We start from the raw sequence: 18,601 nt of genomic DNA, 5'->3' as shown, positions 1-18,601 counted from the left end.
GTGAATAGCCCTAAACTGTCTTCATAACTGCCCAAAAGCAATCGACAGTCAAGATCAATATCATTACAATGTCATGAAAAAACCACCTCTACCATTAAAGAGCAGCATAACAAATAAAAGCCCAAGTTTTAAAAAAATATGCTTTCTTAAGAATACACCAGCAGCAGAAGAATTTGGGTTTATACCCTGCGTTTCTTTACTGTGGCTTACAAACTCTTTCCCCTTCCTTTCCCCATAACAAACACCTTGTGAGGTAGATGGGGCTAAGGGAGTTGTGAAGAACTGTGAATGGCTCAAGGTCACCCAGCAGGCTTCATATGTAGGAGTGGAGAAACCAAATCCAGCTCACCAGATAAGAGTCTACCGCTCTTGTGGAGGAGTGGAGAATCAAACCCAATCTCCAGATTATTTATTTATGTTATTTATACTCCACTGCTCTTGCTAAGACTTAAGGTGGATTGGTGGTAGAAAGTGCTGGTGAGTCACAGGTAACCCCACAGGATTTTCAAGGCAGGAAACATTTGGAGGTGATTTGCCATTGCCTGCCTCCACAAGGGCTGAAAGAGTTCTGACAGAACACTTGTGACTGGCCCAAAGACAGTCAGCAGGCTTCATGTGGAGGAATGGGCAATTGAACATGGTTCTCCAGATTTGAGTCTGTCAGTCTTAACCACTACGCCACACTGGTTCTCAAGGAGGATTACACAATGTAAATAAAATGTATTCACAATGCAATAGGATCTGGATTGCAGAAACCTTAAAACAAGCAGAAAGTTGAAGTGGCATAAGCATTTAAACACAACACATGAAACAATGCAGAGATTACTTGGTAGGAGCATACTTTCAGCAACAGTAGTATAACATTTGCTATCATTTTACAATGGCATCTTTCTAGACCATTTCATTATAGTACATCTCAATTCCCTGTGTAAAAAGAAGAAGAAGAGTTTGGATTTATATCCCTCCTTTCTCTCCTATAGGAGACTCAAAGGGGCTTACAATCTCCTTTCCTTTCCCCGCCCCCACAACAAACACCCTGTGAGGTGGGTGGGGCTGAGAGAGCTCAGAAGAACTGTGGCTAGCTCAAGGTCACCCAGTTGGCATATGTTGGAGTGCACAGGCTAATCTAGTTCTCCAGATAAGCCTCCACAGCTCAAGTGGTAGAGCGGGGAATCAAACCCAGTTCTCCAGATTAGAGTACATCTACTCTTAACCACTACGCCACTGCTGCTCTCATGAAAAAGCCCTCATGAATACATTTTTGCATAGTCACAGAAAACCAGGAGAACACTGAAGAAAAGCAGCAGATTCTGGCTACAAACTAGCAGTCAAATTATACACATATAAGCCCGGCTGCCTTAAATAGTTGATTACATTTGCACTATGTAGATAAGACAGAGGAGATGCTGTTTGAGAAAGCAGACATTCTTGGTGGAGGGGAAGACTGATTTGCTGATCATAGATGTAGTCAGATTATTTAAGAGTTCAAGAGTGCTATTCAATCCAACTTTACTGATGGAAAAAAACAGACTGGGGTATTGCTAGGAGTGCTTTCATTGATCTACATTTGATTCGGAACATGTCCTCCTTTCTACATCCTGCTGACATACTGTGATCCATACTCCTGCAGCCGTAGACTGTTATAAAATTTACTGTAATGTGCTGTTTGTGGAGTTGTCCTTGAAGACACCTCAGAAGTTTACAATTGGCACACAGTAAGTCAGCACTTTGTTTCACAGAACAGAGACCCTTTGCACAGATGACTCCAATTCTGAAGCAGCTGCACTGGTTAACTACTCACTTCCAGGCTCATTTCAAGATGCTGGCTTTGCTTTTCAATGCCATTCACAAACTACATGGCCTGAGAATAGCTGCTCTCTACAAGACAACCTGTATAGTGAACAGATCATGAGTGTGAATCCCTGCTATGCCAGGGAAGCTCACCAGGTAAACCTGGGCCTATCACATTCTCTCAGCCTAATCAAATCACAAAGTTGTTGTTGAGAGAAAAGGCGGAGGACCAGAGAATGTTGCAGCCAGTTGCTCTAGGTCCCAGTTAGAGAGAAAATGATAGAAATAAATAATAAACATCAACCTAGGAACTAACTGAAGTTCTTACAATAATCTCCACCTCACTGTCCTCTCTACCCCCATGTAGTACATTCTATCTCTGTCAACTCCCAGGCTTTTTAAATTGCTGTCCAACATTATGGAACTGTCTTCCAATGGCAATTCACAAGGCCCAATGTTTCTCTTTTTAAGGGGCTTTTTAGTGAGGGAATTTTATCACAGATAATAGACATACGTTGTTTGCCAGAGAATTAACAGAGGTATACCCTCCACAACAAAAGACCATGGAGTACAACCTGAAAGAAAACACACAAAATGTATGCTATTCTGACCTTATGTTTGTGATTTTAAGTCATCTTGGGCAAACAAAAAGACTGAAATTAAGTATGGAAAGCATCAATGTGTGGGATGTTGTTACAAATACCTTTGCTTAAAGGTGCAGTCATTCTTGGCTGATGTGGAAGTGGGACATTTACTTGCTTCTGTGCTTCTCAGTTACTGAAATTCAATAGGATAGGAAGTAATGATTCTGCAGACTATCATATATTATAACTTTTAAAGAAGCCTAAAAGGCAGGTGGTTTGAAGCATGAGGAAAATGTTAAGTGACCTCACCATCTTGTGTACCTCATCCTCTTCCTAAGCCTGAAAGGGAACAGGTTGGCCTCAAATCTTATCTTTGTACTCAGGAATACAAAAGATGCATGAGGGCAAGAGCTCAAGGTTGAGACTCCTGCTCTGTTTCATATGGATGCAGTCACAGACTATCATCACTCAGTATATACATCTTCACAAGTGATTTATGTCAATAGTCATCTTTTATCTGCTTTCAGTACAATTATATACAGAACATCTAAAGAGAAACAAAAAACCTACATATGTTAAGACTAGAAAAACAGACGGATCTAAGAGTAAATAAGGTTCCAGGGATTAGGTCAACAATATCCTTAAAGTCTTAATTTAATGGCAAGAAGAAAACAATATAAGGGTTCTAGCAGATCCCCTGTAGAGCAGGATTCACAATATACAGTGCTCACTTCTGTGTCTTCACTGATTTTACTTTAGTAGCTACAGGGTGAGAATTGTCTATGCAGGAAAGAGATGGCAGTTTGAGTGGAAATGCCAAATTCCTGCAAGCAAGCAAGAAAGAAAGACTCAGATAAACAGATAGATAAAATGTAAATTATTTTAGAAAAGTATTTTATGAATAAAACTCAAACTATTTTATAGACAGCATACCCTAGAAATTTAGAGTTGTTTAATAAGTGAACAAAAACTAATCACCACCTCTGCTCAATCACAAATGAACTGACTCTACTAAAAAAGAAACCCTCAGATATGACTAATGAAAAAGCTCTCTCTGCAGTGTTTGATCTTTGATGGCTGTTTCACGCATGCCATTGTCATGGAGAGATGAATTTTCATTTGTATTGTCACCCTAAACCTCATGCATAAGCCAAGAAAACAAATACGGTAAATATATTTTGTGACTTGTTTTTGCTCAAGACAGAGGGGAAACATAAACGTTTCCCTTTTACAAGTAATTGATTTCAGAAATGCAGCAAATATAACTGGTTTCTTTTCAAAGGGATGCTCAAAGACACAGGTTTGTTTCATACTGCAAAGATAGCATGGGTTTTGTTTTGTTTCTAAAAAGTACTGGGATCTTTAAGAGGTTTAAATTCCCAATAAGCCATAGGCATAATTCAAACATATCATCATTATCATTTGTCATTATACAAATGAGCCTAGGATGGGGTCCCCAACTTTTTTGAGCCTGTTGGAAATTTTGAAGTTCTGACACAGGATGGCAGCTGCAGGCACAAAATGGCTGCTGCAGTAGGCAAATCGGCTGCTGCAGTTTACCTGAAAACCCTTGTGCTGTTGTGGCAGCTTCTGTCAAAGTAGTATTTTAAATAATTTGAATAGTCAATCAAATCTCCAGTGGCCAACATGCCTACCTGACCTTGCTGACTTTGTAAAAATAAAAGGTAAAGTTTCCCCTTCGGTTGTGTTCGACACTGGGGTACCACTGCGAGCAGTGATTTTATAGGCAAGCCTCTTGGTGGGTAGTTTGCCATTGCTTTCCCCAGCTATTCTTTACCTCCTAGCTGTGAGCTAGGTACTCATTTACAGATCAAGAAATGGATGGATGGCTGAGTTGACCATGAACCAGCAGCCAGGATATCTGACCCACAGGGGGCTCGAACTCCTGATCGTGTGAGTGGCAGTGCAAGCACTTAACCACTATGCCACGCAGCTCCTCTTTGTAAAAATACTTAGTGGATATGAGGGTGTCAGCAGTCTGGAGAAATTTCCTCATTAACAACACTTGCAATGCTATCCTTCAAAAACAATTTTTAAAGGCAGTTCTGAATTAAACTTTTCAAGTGTTCAGCTGCAAAATGCAAACCAGCTTTTCAGATGTAACGTACCTCCTGGCACCTACATGAAATCCAAAATAGCCAAGGAGGCAATACTTTGAAAGCATGATTTACCGGGAAACTCAACACTAACTAATCAGTTCTTCTGAAATACACCTATCCAGTCAGGTGCCTTATTACAAAGCAAGGTCTTTCAAAACCTGTCAGCCAGCAGCTCAAAAAAAAAGGAATTAAGAACTTTGTAGTCTCTACACAATTAAGTTTCAAAATTTTAGCTAAAATCCCACCTATCCCACCAAGCCACCTGAATATATGTTGGTTCCTCGTCATCTAGACAGCAAGAAATCTGTAGATGCAAACAGAAAGTGAAGACTGGCAGCCAACGAGAAACTATACCTGGCTCTAAAGAGCCCAGACTAGGAATGCTGCTTCCAGATGGCATCATCTAGTTATACATCCCTACAGCTGAGAAACATCTTCCCTCTGGGATACACTGTTAACCCCAGGAAAATCAGAGTAATGCAAAGTCTCTGTTTTACGTAATTTTAACAAGGTCATGAATTTCCTCAAACATCATCACACTGCATGCGAATTTTACAATACTATTAGTACACAACCTAAAATAGAACAAGCACCGTTTGGGAAGTTTCAATACAGCATCTTTGTTTCACCCAAACATGGGTTTATTTTAAAGTCACATATCAAAAACTTTATGACACTGAATGCCACAATACAACTGTTAAACCAGATTGCATATTCTGCATCAAAATTGGACTGGGCAATTCCATGAAAGACAAGTATATAATTTTAGGGCCTTTTCTGAGTACAGTTTCATAACAAAATAAATGAGACAAGAAAGCAAGCAGCCGTATAGTGTCTCTCCTGTTTTCCTTAATTAAGGTGCGGGGCCAGCAGTATCCTCACACTCTTAACAGTCAACTTAACAAGCCCCTGCTGCACTAAAAGTAAAGTCCTCCTTTAATACCAACCTGTTCCACGGCTTTCAGTTGACCTAGAGACCTCAGTGGGACATTTGTAAATAATGCTGTTCCAAACTGTCTCCACATGGAATGTCAACAAGTCCACTGGATGAAATCCCAGATTGAAAAAGGCAAGCAAGGAGTAATTTATAGCCTTATTTATTTTGACTATGTTTCACTTAGTCTGAGGATCACAAGTTCTCTGACTCATTTCTACGCAGTATTTCTTCAACCCAAATAAGCCATCACAACTGGCCAATGGATTATTCAAGTAATTTACAAGCCACTCATTCTTTATCCACTTAGAGCAATTGTGCAGCGATGGCGAACCTATGGCATGGGTGCCAGAGGTGGCACTCAGAGCCCTTTCTGTTGGCACGCATGAACAGAGTCCGTCATGTGGAGGGATGGAAAATCACCTCACACACACACACACACACACCCCTAGGCTGCCCTGGACATGATCCTTTACCTGGGAGTAAGCTCGGTTGCTGGCAACAGGGCTTGCTTCTGAGTAAACCCTCCTAGGGTCGTGATTTACCCATTCGAAGCGTTGCACGGTTGCTTCACCAAGCTTACTCCCGAGTAACGCGCGCCTCAGAGCCAACCAGTTTTTCTAAACTAAAACCTCAGTTTTCAGGTTTAATTGCTATGTAGGCACTTTGCGATAAATAAGCGGGTTGTGGGTTGCAATTTGGGCACTCTGCCTCAAAAAGGTTCGCCATTACTGTTCTAGTGGGCAGCATGAACAAGCAGATAAAGCACATACCCAAGAACTGCAGAAAACCTATGCTGCTCCCGGCACTATGGATATATTTCACCCCCTGCCTACTATGGACTCTTTTAATGAGATGTTTCTTGGATGCCATAAGCGCTTAAAAGCACATAGTACAGTCGCAGTTATCAGTATCTACAGCAATGATCAGCAATTGCAACTTGCAATGTAAAAAAAGGCAAAAGCATTTTAAGACCTTCAGATGAAGCAAAGCAAATCAGGCTTTCAGCCCAATCCAGATGGGGGGGGGGGTGAATGCTCACAGGTAGCAGCAGTCCTCTGGGTAACCTCTGGGTAGCAAGATTTTTTTGCTCTTCTAGCTGCCTCCTCATGCCACCTGGAAACCTTCTGGAGGCAGCATGATAGCAGAGCCACAGCACCATCCCTGGCCACCCCTGGGAACTGGACAGGGCTGTTAAGGCAATAAAATAGAATACAAGAGGATTTCTTCAAAAAGTCTTCAGTGATCCCAAACATGTAACAGCGACAGAATCAAATTTATTTTATTTTATTTCTATACTGCCCCTCCCCTTTTGGGCTCAACTTATTTGTTTATTTGTTAGATTTAATGTACCACCCACCCCCAAAGGGCTCTGGGTGTTGTACAACAACCAGTAAAACTGTACAGATAAAACAATAAAAGCAACCTTAAAAACATTATAAATACAGTACAAAAATATCAGATGGCGGAGATCACATTCCAGTGATATCATGGGGTGGCTAAGATGGTAAAATCGGCATTGAACTAAATTATAAGATGGAATAAAGTATGATACAAGTTAAGATACCGATAGGAAAACGGGGTGGCACCTTTCTGCAACTATCTCTCCCCAAAGATCAGGCGGAATAGTTCTGTTTTGCAGACCCTGGGGAATTGCTCAAGATCCCGCAGGGCCCTAATAGATGGAGGTAAAGAATTCGACTGGGCAGGGGCCAACTCACTAAAGGCCATGGCCTGAGTGGAGGATAGCCATATCACAGAGGGACCAGGGACCACCAGCAAGTTGACCTCTGCTGAGTACCAAGAGGAGAGACGGTTCCTCGGGTGTGAGGGCCCCAGGCTGCGGAATGCCTTAAAGGTTAACACCAGTACCTTGAAGGTGATTCAATGGGACTTTAATCTTTCTAGGATAAGAACTGTAGTACAAACACAAGTACTAGCAGCAGCTGCAGCAGCAGTCCCACCAGTTTCAGCCAAATACTAGAATGGACGCTATTTGGTTCTGATCTCTAGCACTAGAATATTTCTCAAATTCCACAGATGCTTACATTGTTGACTGATCCACCATTGTGCCGGATCTTCCAATTTCAGTGGGCTCATAATCAATTAGTGGATCAAGTTAGGAACCTGAAGGTGATCCTGAACCTGGATAAAAAGATCAGTGCTCTTGCTAAGATTGCCTTCTTTCAGTTACATTCAACTCGTAAACTTGTCCTTTATCTAGATCAATGATTCCCAACCAGGTTCCGTGGTACCCTGGGGTGCTGTGAGCATGTCCCGGGGGTATCGCGGCAATGCTACCAACCTCCCTCACTTTTGCAGTGTCTTCCACCGGTGCCAGCAAGGACATGGAGCTGGGCCAGGGGGAAGGACCTGCTGCAAGGTCAGCAGCCACTTCCTGCCCCACAGTGCTTCCCTTCACCCTGGGAGGGGAAGGTGGGGGTGGCAGGCAGGGGCACTGGGAGGGAAAGGTGGGGGGGATGGCAGGGGTACTGTGAGATATGAAGAGTGAGGTCAAGGGTACTGTAACATCGAAAATGTTGGGAAACACTGATCTAGATTCTGTCAAGTTGGCTACACTAATGCATGCCATCATAACTGCCAGACTGGACTGCTGCAGAATGCTTTATGTGGGGCTGCCTTTGAAGATATCTCTGAAATTCCAATTTGCACAAAATGTTGCTGCAAGGCTACTTACTCCCTGGGTCAGCCATAACTCCAACACATAGCTCCTGAACTATGTCAACTGCACTAGCCATCTATTTGCACTTGGGTCCAATTTGTGGTTCCCGTTATTACCTTTAGCTTTATTACCCTACTGCAGAGAGCCAGACTCCATTAGCCACAGGTAAAGCCATCTACCCCTGAGCCCCAAACCTACCTAACCACATCATCTCAGTTTTTGAAAGATTTAACTTCAGTCAGCTCTCACTTAACCAAGCCACTATGATATCCAAGAATATGCCCTGGGCTGAGGTTCTCACAACTGTCTGCTTTTCAAGTAGAAGACACAGCTGGCTGTCACCTGCATATTAGTGAAACGCAACTCCAAACATCCTGACATTCTTTGCCAGAGAGCACATATAGATATTAAATAACATCAGGGAGAGGATCAACCCCTATGAGCCCCTAGAGGTTAGGGCCTGGGGAGCTCTCTCCACCAATGGCTACTCTCTGTGACCAACCCTGGAAAAAAGAGGAGAATCACCTCTTGCCCCAAGGAAGCTAGGCAGTCAAGCAGGACCACATGGTCAATGGTGTCAAAAGCAGCTTACAGATCCAAAAGAATCAGAAGCACTGGTTCACCTTTGTCAAACTGTAATTGGAGATTGCCAACCAAGGATACCAAGGATGTCCCAGCCTGAAACTGGATTGGAAGGGATCCAGTTTTGTCCAAGAATTTCTGACAGTGCTTGACCACTGCTTGCTCAATCACCTTTCCCAGGAATAGGAGGTTTGTCATCAGGAGGCAATTGGCTAGGTCCCTCTCACCTAACGATGCTTTTTTTTCAAGGTATGTATCACCACTGCCTCTTTAAAGGAGCTAAGGAAAGACCCCCGAGAGTGGGAGTAATTAATAATTACTCTCAGGGCTCCTCCTACCATATTCTTACAGGTCAAAAAGGGTAAGGATCCAAGGAGCAGGAAGTAGGTCAAATCTCAGTCAGGACCCTGTAGATATCTGGGTCAGCAGGCTGGAGTAAAAAAAAGGGCCCAACATGGCAAGTGGAATTTCCAATCTGCTACTGGTTCCAAATCAGGCAGCCAATATTCCCTACCAATGGAGGGAACAGATTTTATCCACAAAAATGTTGCAAAATGGTTACAGCTAATAGCCAAATTGTTATCCATTTTAGGAATCACTGCAGGTGAGATCAGCTGCAAAATTAATCCAAACAACTGCATTAGATATGATCTAAGCCAGAATTTGCAGCTCAGGTAGCCTAGGAACCTGCATCAGCCCCGTCAGCATGGCCAATTGGCCATGACTGGCAGGGGCTGATGGGAACTTCGTAGTTCCTTAAACAGCCCTCTGTCAGCATGAGCCAATTGGCCATGCAGGCGAAGACTGATAAATTATTCCTGTCTACCCCTACCCCTGATCTAGTTGATGCAATAGAGGCAGAGAAGTAAGATCACTTTGCTTCCCTTGAAATCATTTCATAGGCTTTCAAATAGGCTCTATAAAGTGTTTTTGACCCTTCATCATGAATCTGTTGCCAGCTCCGTTGCAGTTGCTCTTTGAGCCCCTCAGTACCTCTGTATACCAGGAGGCTAGGTAGGTTCCAGAGTGTAGAGGGTGTCAGGGAACAATTTAGTTGATGTATTGTCAAAGGCTTTCATGGCTAGAATCACTAGGGTGTTGTGGGTTTTCCAGGTTGTATGGCTGTGTTGTAGTAGCGTTTTGTCCTCTGAAGATGCCAGCCACGGATGCAAGCAAAATGTCAGGAGAAAATCCACCAGGAACAAGATCCACCAGACCACGGCCACACAGCCCGGAAAACCCACCAGAACCAGTTGAATCCGGCCGTGAAAGCCTTCGACAATAAACTGTTTACACTTAAGCACAAACAAGGATTTGTGTCCTTTCCATTCCTCCCTGTTGGGTGTTCTGTACACTGAAGAGAACTGATTAATTTTCCTGCATCTATAGCATTTAGTCTGACATGCTGAGCAAGCTTGTTTGAGTGTGGGATTTGTCAGAATGCATACACATTTTTCCAGTTTGAGCATTTGGTGCTTTTGGTTTCCCTTGTGGCCAAAATGGCTGACACTCTTCTGAATTTCTATGAATTCTTTTCTTTAGCACAGTCTGAACGGGTTTCTCGGGACCCATTTCTATCATTTCTATTTGCATTTGGTTCTACTGTTTCTATTTGCATTTTGGCAACTTGTGAGGCTCTGCAGATGTCTATTGTCTTTTGCAGGTTTAGCTCAGGCTCTGAGTAGTCGTTCCTTGTGTCCTTTTATCACTGGCATAAAAGACAAATTTGTCTTGAATCATGTTTTCATGATCTGAGAACTCACAGGTTTTTATCTTTTTCTTTGGTTGCAATAATTCTTGAGCAAGGTTAAACCATGATGTAGGGCAGAGTCAGCCGCGAGGAATAGTACACCTCCAAGGCATCTTCTTCAACATTTAATAAAAGGTCAACTTGAAAGGCTGCTAGCTTACAGTCTGCTCCAAGGACCATCAGATATAGTCAAGAACCTGGCTCCTACCTTCTCCAGTTTTCAGGAAGGCTGCCAATTAGAAATGGGGGCTGCAATGGTACACAGTCCTCCAAGGTGAAGAGTACATGGGTTTCTTGCAAAGTTGTTGGACGGTCAGTTTTGAATTTATTTTGTTGAGTATTTACTGTGCTGTGTCTGTAGTTGCCTACATGTGCTGACTTTGTTACCACCCAGGAAAATAGCTAAAATATTTTCCTGAGTTAAGTTACCTGACTACACTGGCTCCATGTCAGGACGCAGAGACTTGTGTGGTTCAGAAGCCTCCGCGAGGCTTACAAGGATCGTATATGTATGATTGTGCCAATGTCATATGGTTTCCCCCTTGCCTTTGCCCTTTCTGGATATAATGAAAGCCCCTTTAGCCCCTTTATGATTTGCCCGCTGTTCAGGATTTTAGTTGGACTAGGTTCCCCAGTTAGCTTAAAGTTTTGTTATTGTTAAGTTAGGAGGTTCTTATGTACTTGTATTGTATTGCTTTCCCTAATGTTTAAGTTTAAGAAAAGTTATTTTGATATTTGTGCTATTAGTAAAAGCAGTAGCCTGTAGAAGCTGATATTAAGGGACAAGGAAGTCAGCCCTAGAATGCAGCTTAGACCAACACCCAGCCAACTCCTTAGCGAGGACAAAGACCTCTTTGGATTTGCAAATTAAACTCTGCTGGCAGCACCCAGAGGTCCCAGCCATTGGAAGACGCGCAGGGACCACCATTGGACTATTTGAACTCTCCTTTGTTACAGACATGAGGCACGGGAGCCTCAGGACATAACTGAAGGAAATAGCCATCTGATAAAGGAGATAGCTGGGTGCGGTAGTGAGCCCACCTAGATTTTCTGAATGGACTTTATCTGCTCTCCCTTCAGCACCATTGCAAGATCTCACGGGAAGACATTTGACAGCGGGATTTCGTGATCCCATTCACAACAGTTGTAATTGTATCTTCCTTTTGTACTGTTGTTTTCTTATTGGTGTTTGGTAAGGGACTTGCCCCCTTACCTCCCCTTTCTACCTGCCCCCTTGCCCCGTTTGATGGGTGTGAATAAAAGTCCTTGCACCGGTTTGCAAGGCGCGACTCTCCTGCCCGAGCTGTGACCATCACCTGCAAATAAAATCCCTTGCTTTGAAGAACACCAGCTTCCTGCGCCTCATTACGTTGCTGAGATAAAATCACTTATTGTTACCCAAGCAGCAGCGGTAACAACTTCTAATACCATGTTAAATTTGGGGGGCAGGAAAGGATCAGTAGAGGAGACAGTGGCCGATTATACACAGGAACTCTTCCCCTCGTATACCCTTCACCGAAGAATGGTACACTCCTTCTATCTGGGATGGTTGTCCTCTTCCTCCGAGCGCGCAGCTTCAGGAGGGACGCACATGGAGCGGTGAGGGAGGTAGGGGACACCCGCCTAGCCAGCCAGATCAGCCAAATCAACCCTGGCGATCAATGGGATGACAGATGTTGCAGCCGGATCACCCTCACATCCAAGGAACTCTTCCCCTCAATGAAGGTAGATTATCTTCACAGCAGAGTTTTTGTTACCAACACCTCCACACACACACACTCACAGCTCAGCGAATCCAGTAATCTCCACTGTTTAGCAACCTTTTTCCTGGTTTTGAAGAGAAAACAAAACAGGCAGCCCTTACTTTTTTGGGGGGGTTGGCTCCACCCTGCATTCCCCCTCTACTTCTGCCTTTGCAGAAATAAGGCTAAATCTAACACAGGAAACAATTTTTGATAGATCTAATATTCCCCCCCTCCCAAAAAAAAGCCCTCCTGATCATCTGCAGATGGCAGGCTAACTGGTGGCTCAACTCTGAGAAAAAGAGGGGTTTGATTTACTGGGCAAATCTGAGCCCTGGCACCTCTTGGCTTGACAAATAAATAACTGGGTTTTGGTGGGGACAGCTGCTCTCAAGTAGATAAGCTGCCGGGGAAGTCCCTCTGTCAGAGGGGGGGACTGGGGTCACATTCCTGTCTTTCATGATGTGCAGCCCAATCCAAAACATGTTTGTGGAACGATCCACCCCCACCTTCACTTGTGAATGTACATGTCCACTGTCCTAAGAGCACAGGGTCTAGGAAGAGAGGGGAAAGCGTGTCTCTTTGTCCTCGGTTTTTTTTCTGCTTCTGAGTAAATCCATGCAGGATCTGCCTTTAATTCTATGCATACTGGGGGACCAATGTGCCAACAAATTGAGTGCAGTGGGACTAAGTGGAGGGCGGGTGCTAGGATTGGCTCTCCTGTTTGCGTCCTATAGCATATGGTGGGGGGAGATAGTGTGGAGCCTGTACTCCTGGGTTTGCAGATACCTTAAGCACAGAAAGCATCAGGGAAACCCCACTGCGAAGCAAGCCACCACGGGGAGAATGGAACATGTAGGTCAGTAATAGGCCAGTAATAATCACTAGAACTGAGTTTATTGGAACACAACAGCCAACAAACTGAACAGGCCACAACTAGGTCTCAGTAGCTCTAACTCCTTCACCAATTACAGTCATGAGACTTGAGTTTCTTCTTTCAAGAGACTCTGAGAGTTCCTATATAAAGCAATAGTACCAGTATACTACAATGAGATTTGTTTTTCCATGCCTACATTCTTGCTGGGTGACCTTGGGCTAGTGTCAACAGCAAACAAAAGCAAACAATACCCCTGTCTGGCTCTAATACAGGATTAAAACTCCATTTTAATGGAAATATTTAAAACATATGTATCCTTAAACATGTGAAGCACACATGTGGTGGATAAACAACTATGAGTCTAGAACACAAACACACAAATATACACAAGAAGGGTATTTAATTGACCTTGGGCTAGTCACAGTTCTCTTAGGACTCTCTCAGCCCCACCTACCTCACAAGGTGTCTGTTGTGAGGAGGGAAAGGAGTCTGTAAGCAGCTTTGAGTCTCCTTATAAGAGAGAAAAGGATCCATTGGATACTCACCATGAAGGGTCTTTCTACTGTAGGTAAGTGGGGCATCTTGTATGGGTGTGATCTCGACCAATTGCAGAGAGGCAGGAAATGATGAAACTCTTCCGTGTGCTTCCTGTGAGGTCTTGGGGTCACCCTCTTCAGTACCCCCGCCTGGCATAGTAGTATAGCACTCAAGTAACAGGAACATATAACCAAAAAACACGGAAGGAAAAACAACGGCTCAGCAATAACTAGGAGCACCAAAACAGTGACAATAACAACAACAACCCTAAACGTTGAACAGTCTGAATACATAAATTTAGCTGATAATTAGGAAAGTAACATCGGGAAACAAATGGAACTAGGGAGGGCCAAAATGCCCCACTTACCTACAGTAGAAAGACCCTTCACGGTGAGTATCCAATGGATCCTTCTACTGTAGGAGTGGGGCATCTTGTATGGGACCTCCCTGAGCAGTGTCCCGAATTCGGGTGGGTTTCATTAGTCCCCGATGATACTTTCCAGTACCCTTTTGCCAAAGGCTGATTCTGCCGAGGCCAGGGACCGAATTTTATAATGACGTATGAAGGTGGAAATGGAAGACCAAGTGGCGGCCTTACAGATGTCTTCCACCGATGCGTGATTTCGGAACGCTGCGTTGGTTGCAGCATTGCGAACTGAGTGAGCGGTGATGCCCAGAGGGATTGGTAAGTCAGAAGCTTTGTATGCTTCGCATATGCAGGCTTTCAGGGTACTACTGATTGCTGCCTTGGACATTTGCGCTCCCAAGTTGGGCGGGCTGATGTTGATGAACATACTCTCCGATTTGCGTAACTCCTCCGTTCTTATTATGTATGCTTTTAAGGCACGACGCGCGTCCAATGTGTGCCACAATTTCTCTTTGGGATGAGAAGGGTTCGGCATGAAGTTGGGAACAACGATCTCCTGGCGCACGTGGAAAGGAGAGTTAACCTTCGGAATGAAAGTTGGATCTGTACGCAGACAAACCCTGTCCTTATGGAAAACACAGAATTTCGAGTTTATTGAAAGGGCGCGAAGTTCAGCCACTCTTCTTGCCGATGTTATTGCAATTAAGAATAACGTTTTCGTTCTCACCCATTTGATGTGTACAGTTTGTATGGGTTCGAACGGGGACCTAGTGAGTGCCGACAGGACAGCGTTCAGGCGCCAAGAGGGAAACCTGTGGACTACCGCAGGTTGGGACAATTTTACCCCTCTTAGGAAGTTCAGAACGTCCGGATGTCTGGTGATAGGGTTGTTGTCCACACAAGGGATGACGGTAGCGAGGGCTGCCAGTTGCCTGCGTAAGGTGGAACACTTGAGTCCCATTGAGAAGCCCTGTTGCAGGAATTCCAAGATAACGGTGATGGAAGGTTCCGTGGGGTCAAGTCGTTTGCGATGGCACCACCTGACGTAGGCCTTCCATGAGCAGTTGTAGATGTAAACCGTCGACCTGCGTCTGGCTGTTAAGATTGTAGATGTGACTTCTTCCGAATACCCCTTTCTCCTGAGGTTTGCCCGTTCAAGAGCCATGCGGTCAGCTTGAACCAAGCGGGGTCGGGATGTATGATGGGGCCCTGCGTCAGGAATTCGGAAGTGAGTGGCAGAGTCAGTGGTTCTGCGATGGCCAGTTCTAGGATGGTGGAGAACCAGGGTCTCCTGGGCCATCGGGGGGCTACAAGGATCACCAAGGCGCCTTCGGATATGATCCTGCGCAGGAGGCGAGGAATCAGGGGAAAGGGAGGGAATGCATAGAGAAGATTTGGAGGCCATATCGCGTTCAGGGCGTCTGTTGCTACCGCCTGTGGATGGTAGTATCGGCTCATAAACTTTGGAAGTTGACGGTTCTTCTGAGAGGCTTAACACAGGCTCTATCTCCGAGTGCCGAAGGTAAGTTAGAGCATATCTTGAGGAAGACTCTACGGATCGAAGTCGCCCATTCCGGTTTCTCAGCATTACAGGTCTCTGCTCTGCTGAGCTCAATCTGCCTTCTAGGTTCCCTGGACTCCTCTGATGTGTAGGGCTTCTAGTGAGCATCCAAGTTCTCCTCGGCCCATCGAGTGATTTTTGTTAAGCTTCCCGAAAGTGGAGCCTTTGGCTTCGCATCTTTGGAGCCTCCTGGTTGTTGATATAACATCTTCGCTGCAACATTGTTCGTTCCTTATGATGACATGTTGGTGACCGCAATTTGTGGCCGGAAGTGTTGCAGGTATGCAAGGAAGATCGCCAGCTCTCCAGCAGTACATTGATGTGGAAAGTCAGGGATTCTTTCCTGGAGACCAGGCTAATCCCTGAACGCAGCAGTTGACTGAGTGTGGCTCCCCAAACCTCCTGGAGGCTGGCTGCCTCTGTGAAGATTTGAGCTCGATGAGCATGTAGATAACGCCCTCAGGCTCTGGAGTGTTGGAACGATTGGTCCACCAGAGAAGCTGTGCTTCGAGACCGAACTCTTGTGGTAAGTATGGTTAGTCTTCTGTCTTTTGGCAATGATGTCCAGCTGGTATGCACGGAGGAATCGCTGGAGCGGTCTCAAGCTGTGAAAACGCGAAGCCTACGGGTCAGGTCGATACTGAGATTGCGAAGCATTCCCAGCAGACTTGCCAGTTTTAGCAAGGATGATGTTCTGTTGGACATGACTGGTAGTGTCGTCTTCCTGATTATTTCTACCTTCTCTTCTGGGATGAAAAGGGAGTCTTGTACAGTGACCAGCACTGCGCCTAGGTGTTCTAGCTGTGTGGAGGGAATGAAAGAACTTTTTTCTTTGTTTACGATAAAGCCATGCTGTGCTAGTGTTTCTTGGACTACCTCGATGTCGGCGATGGCCTTGGGGACGGAGCGCGAGCGAATCAGCAGATCGTCGAGGTAGGGGTAGACATGTATCCCCTGTTCCCTCAGCATGATGACTGGGGCCAGTAGTACCTTGGAGAAGGTTCTTGGAGCCGTGGCTAGTCCGAATGGCAATGTCTTGAATTGGTAATGTTGATCCTGAATGGCGAATCTCAGGAACTTTCTGTGAGATTTGTGAATAGGGATGTGTAAATAGGCTTCGGTCAGGTCTAACGAAGTCAGCAGATCTTGGTGGCGGAGAGTTGCCGTGATAGACCGAAGGGTTTCCATCCTGAATTTGGGGACCCGAATGAATTTGTTGATGCGCTTCAAGTTGAGAATTGCTCTCCAGTCCCCATTTCTTTTGGGGACTGTAAAGAAATGTGAATATGTCCCTGAGAAACGTTCCGCTGTTGGTACAGGTTCGATGGCTTGGATCTTGGTTAGGTGGGAAACCACTTCCAGAGTTCTGTTGGCTTTGGCCGGGTCGTTTGAGAGCGGCGAAATGAACAGGTGGTGGTGTGGAATAACGTTGAATTCTATCACATAACCTGTGGAGATGACTTCCCTTGTCCACCTGTCCACATGGTTTCCCTGCCAACGGTGCTGAAAGTGTTGGAGACGGCCTCCCACTGGGATGCTTTGATCATCATTGCTTGTTCTTGTTGGAGTTGAATGACTTGCCCGGCTTGTTGTATTGTTTGAAGGACTGTTTGTAGTTCCGAAAGGAATGCTGGTTCTGCCAGTGTGGTCTCTGCCCGTCTCGTTGCGTGCAGGGTAAGGATTTGTGGGATCTGAAAGTAAACTTGCTGTTGGTAGAAGACCTGTCGGGTGCCCGGACGGATTTTGGCATCGTCTTTTTATTGTCCTTGGTTTGGACAAGGACTTCGTCCAGTTCTTTGCCAAATAGAGCCCCGCCGTAGTAGGAATAACCGGCCACTACGTGTTTTGATTGTATGTCAGCTTGCCATGGGCGAATCCAGGCGTTGCGTCTTGCTATCATGTTAGAGGCTAAGGATCTCGCCACGAGCGACATGGCGTCAAAGGTGGCATCTGCTATGAAGGAATTGGCAGAAAGAACCCTTTCGATGCCTTCTCTGATGCCTTTTGCTTTGATTGGTATCATCTCTAGGAGACGTTTGAGCCACACCATGGAGGCTCTGGCCACTGTGGAGGAGGGCGTAAGAGTTTTGATGGCTGCTGCCAACCACTCGTGGGATCTACGAAGCGCTGCTTCAGATCTCCTATCAATCGGGTCTTTGATGTTGCCTTCCCCCTCTTTGGCTACCAGTGCTCCAGAATGTAGGATGGACACAGGGGCATCGACTGGAGGATTCTGGAGAAGGACATGGAATTGCTGAGGCATCAGATATTTTTTCTTAAAATTAGGAGGCAAGCCCTTGTGGGCAGTGGGATTGAGCCATTCCCTATGAATCCTTTTAACAAAGCTTTCAGGAACAGGGAAATACTTGTCGCCCTCCCTATCAGCGGGGAAATAGGATGATGTACCTTTTGGATAACCCTTGATTGGCTTGTTGGAAGCGGTAATGGAAGGCTGGGGAATTTGCTCTTCCGCGTCCTCAGGGTCGCGTAAATCCAGAGCGGAGATAGTTTTAGAAATTAAGGACTGGATTTCTTCCAGTTTAAAGAACTGTATGGATTGCTCTGCAGCTGGCTCAGGGGTTTCCTCTGTGTCAGAGAATTTATCTCCCCCCTCAGAGCCATCTAAACTGGATAATTCCTCTTCCTCCTCATTAGGTAGGGCTAAGGGGTCCCTTCTGTAGGAGCCGGAGTCCTCTCGATGGGGACTGCGGGATCTATGGGACCGAGCAGAGGAGCAGGCATTAGCTGTTCTTTGATCTCTTGCATCAAGAGCTTTGTCTATCTCCCTTGTAAGAAACTCAGCAAAAACTGCAGGGGGCGCGTTCATCCAGGAGGAGGCTGGAGTTAACTGCCCAGCGTTAGAATCTCCCCGTTCAGGATCCTGTGGGTCTTGCCTGTTAGGGACACAGGGAAGAGCCAGCTGGTCGGGAGGCCCGCTTGAGGTGAAGCTTGACTGCTCCGAGACCCTGGGAGGGCCGGAGGAGTCAGCTGTGGAGTCTCCGGTTAAGGCCAGCGCCCCGAGGAAGAGGCGCTAGACTCCCCGGCCGCTTTTGTCTTTCTTTTCTTGGCGGGT

General features: G+C 45.3%; 1 protein-coding gene across 5 annotated transcripts in view; it reads right to left on the bottom strand.

The window, feature by feature from the left end:
• Positions 1 to 18,601, bottom strand: part of TSPAN4 (tetraspanin 4) — a 672,180-nt gene that overhangs the window by 596,573 nt on the left and 57,006 nt on the right. The window contains exon 2 of one of the 5 annotated variants that reach the window (XM_048486904.1): positions 2,495 to 2,568. The exons of the other annotated variants lie outside the window; for them this stretch is intronic. The gene's annotated coding sequence lies outside the window, so the exon portion shown is untranslated. The remainder of the gene's footprint in view (positions 1 to 2,494; positions 2,569 to 18,601) is intronic. 5 annotated transcript variants of the gene reach the window in all.

This window comes from Sphaerodactylus townsendi, linkage group LG02 (genome assembly GCF_021028975.2).
Source record: "Sphaerodactylus townsendi isolate TG3544 linkage group LG02, MPM_Stown_v2.3, whole genome shotgun sequence".
NCBI lineage: Eukaryota > Metazoa > Chordata > Lepidosauria > Squamata > Sphaerodactylidae > Sphaerodactylus > Sphaerodactylus townsendi.
The sequence above is the reverse complement of the archived record's forward strand: the minus strand, read 5'-3'. Positions and strand labels throughout refer to the sequence as shown.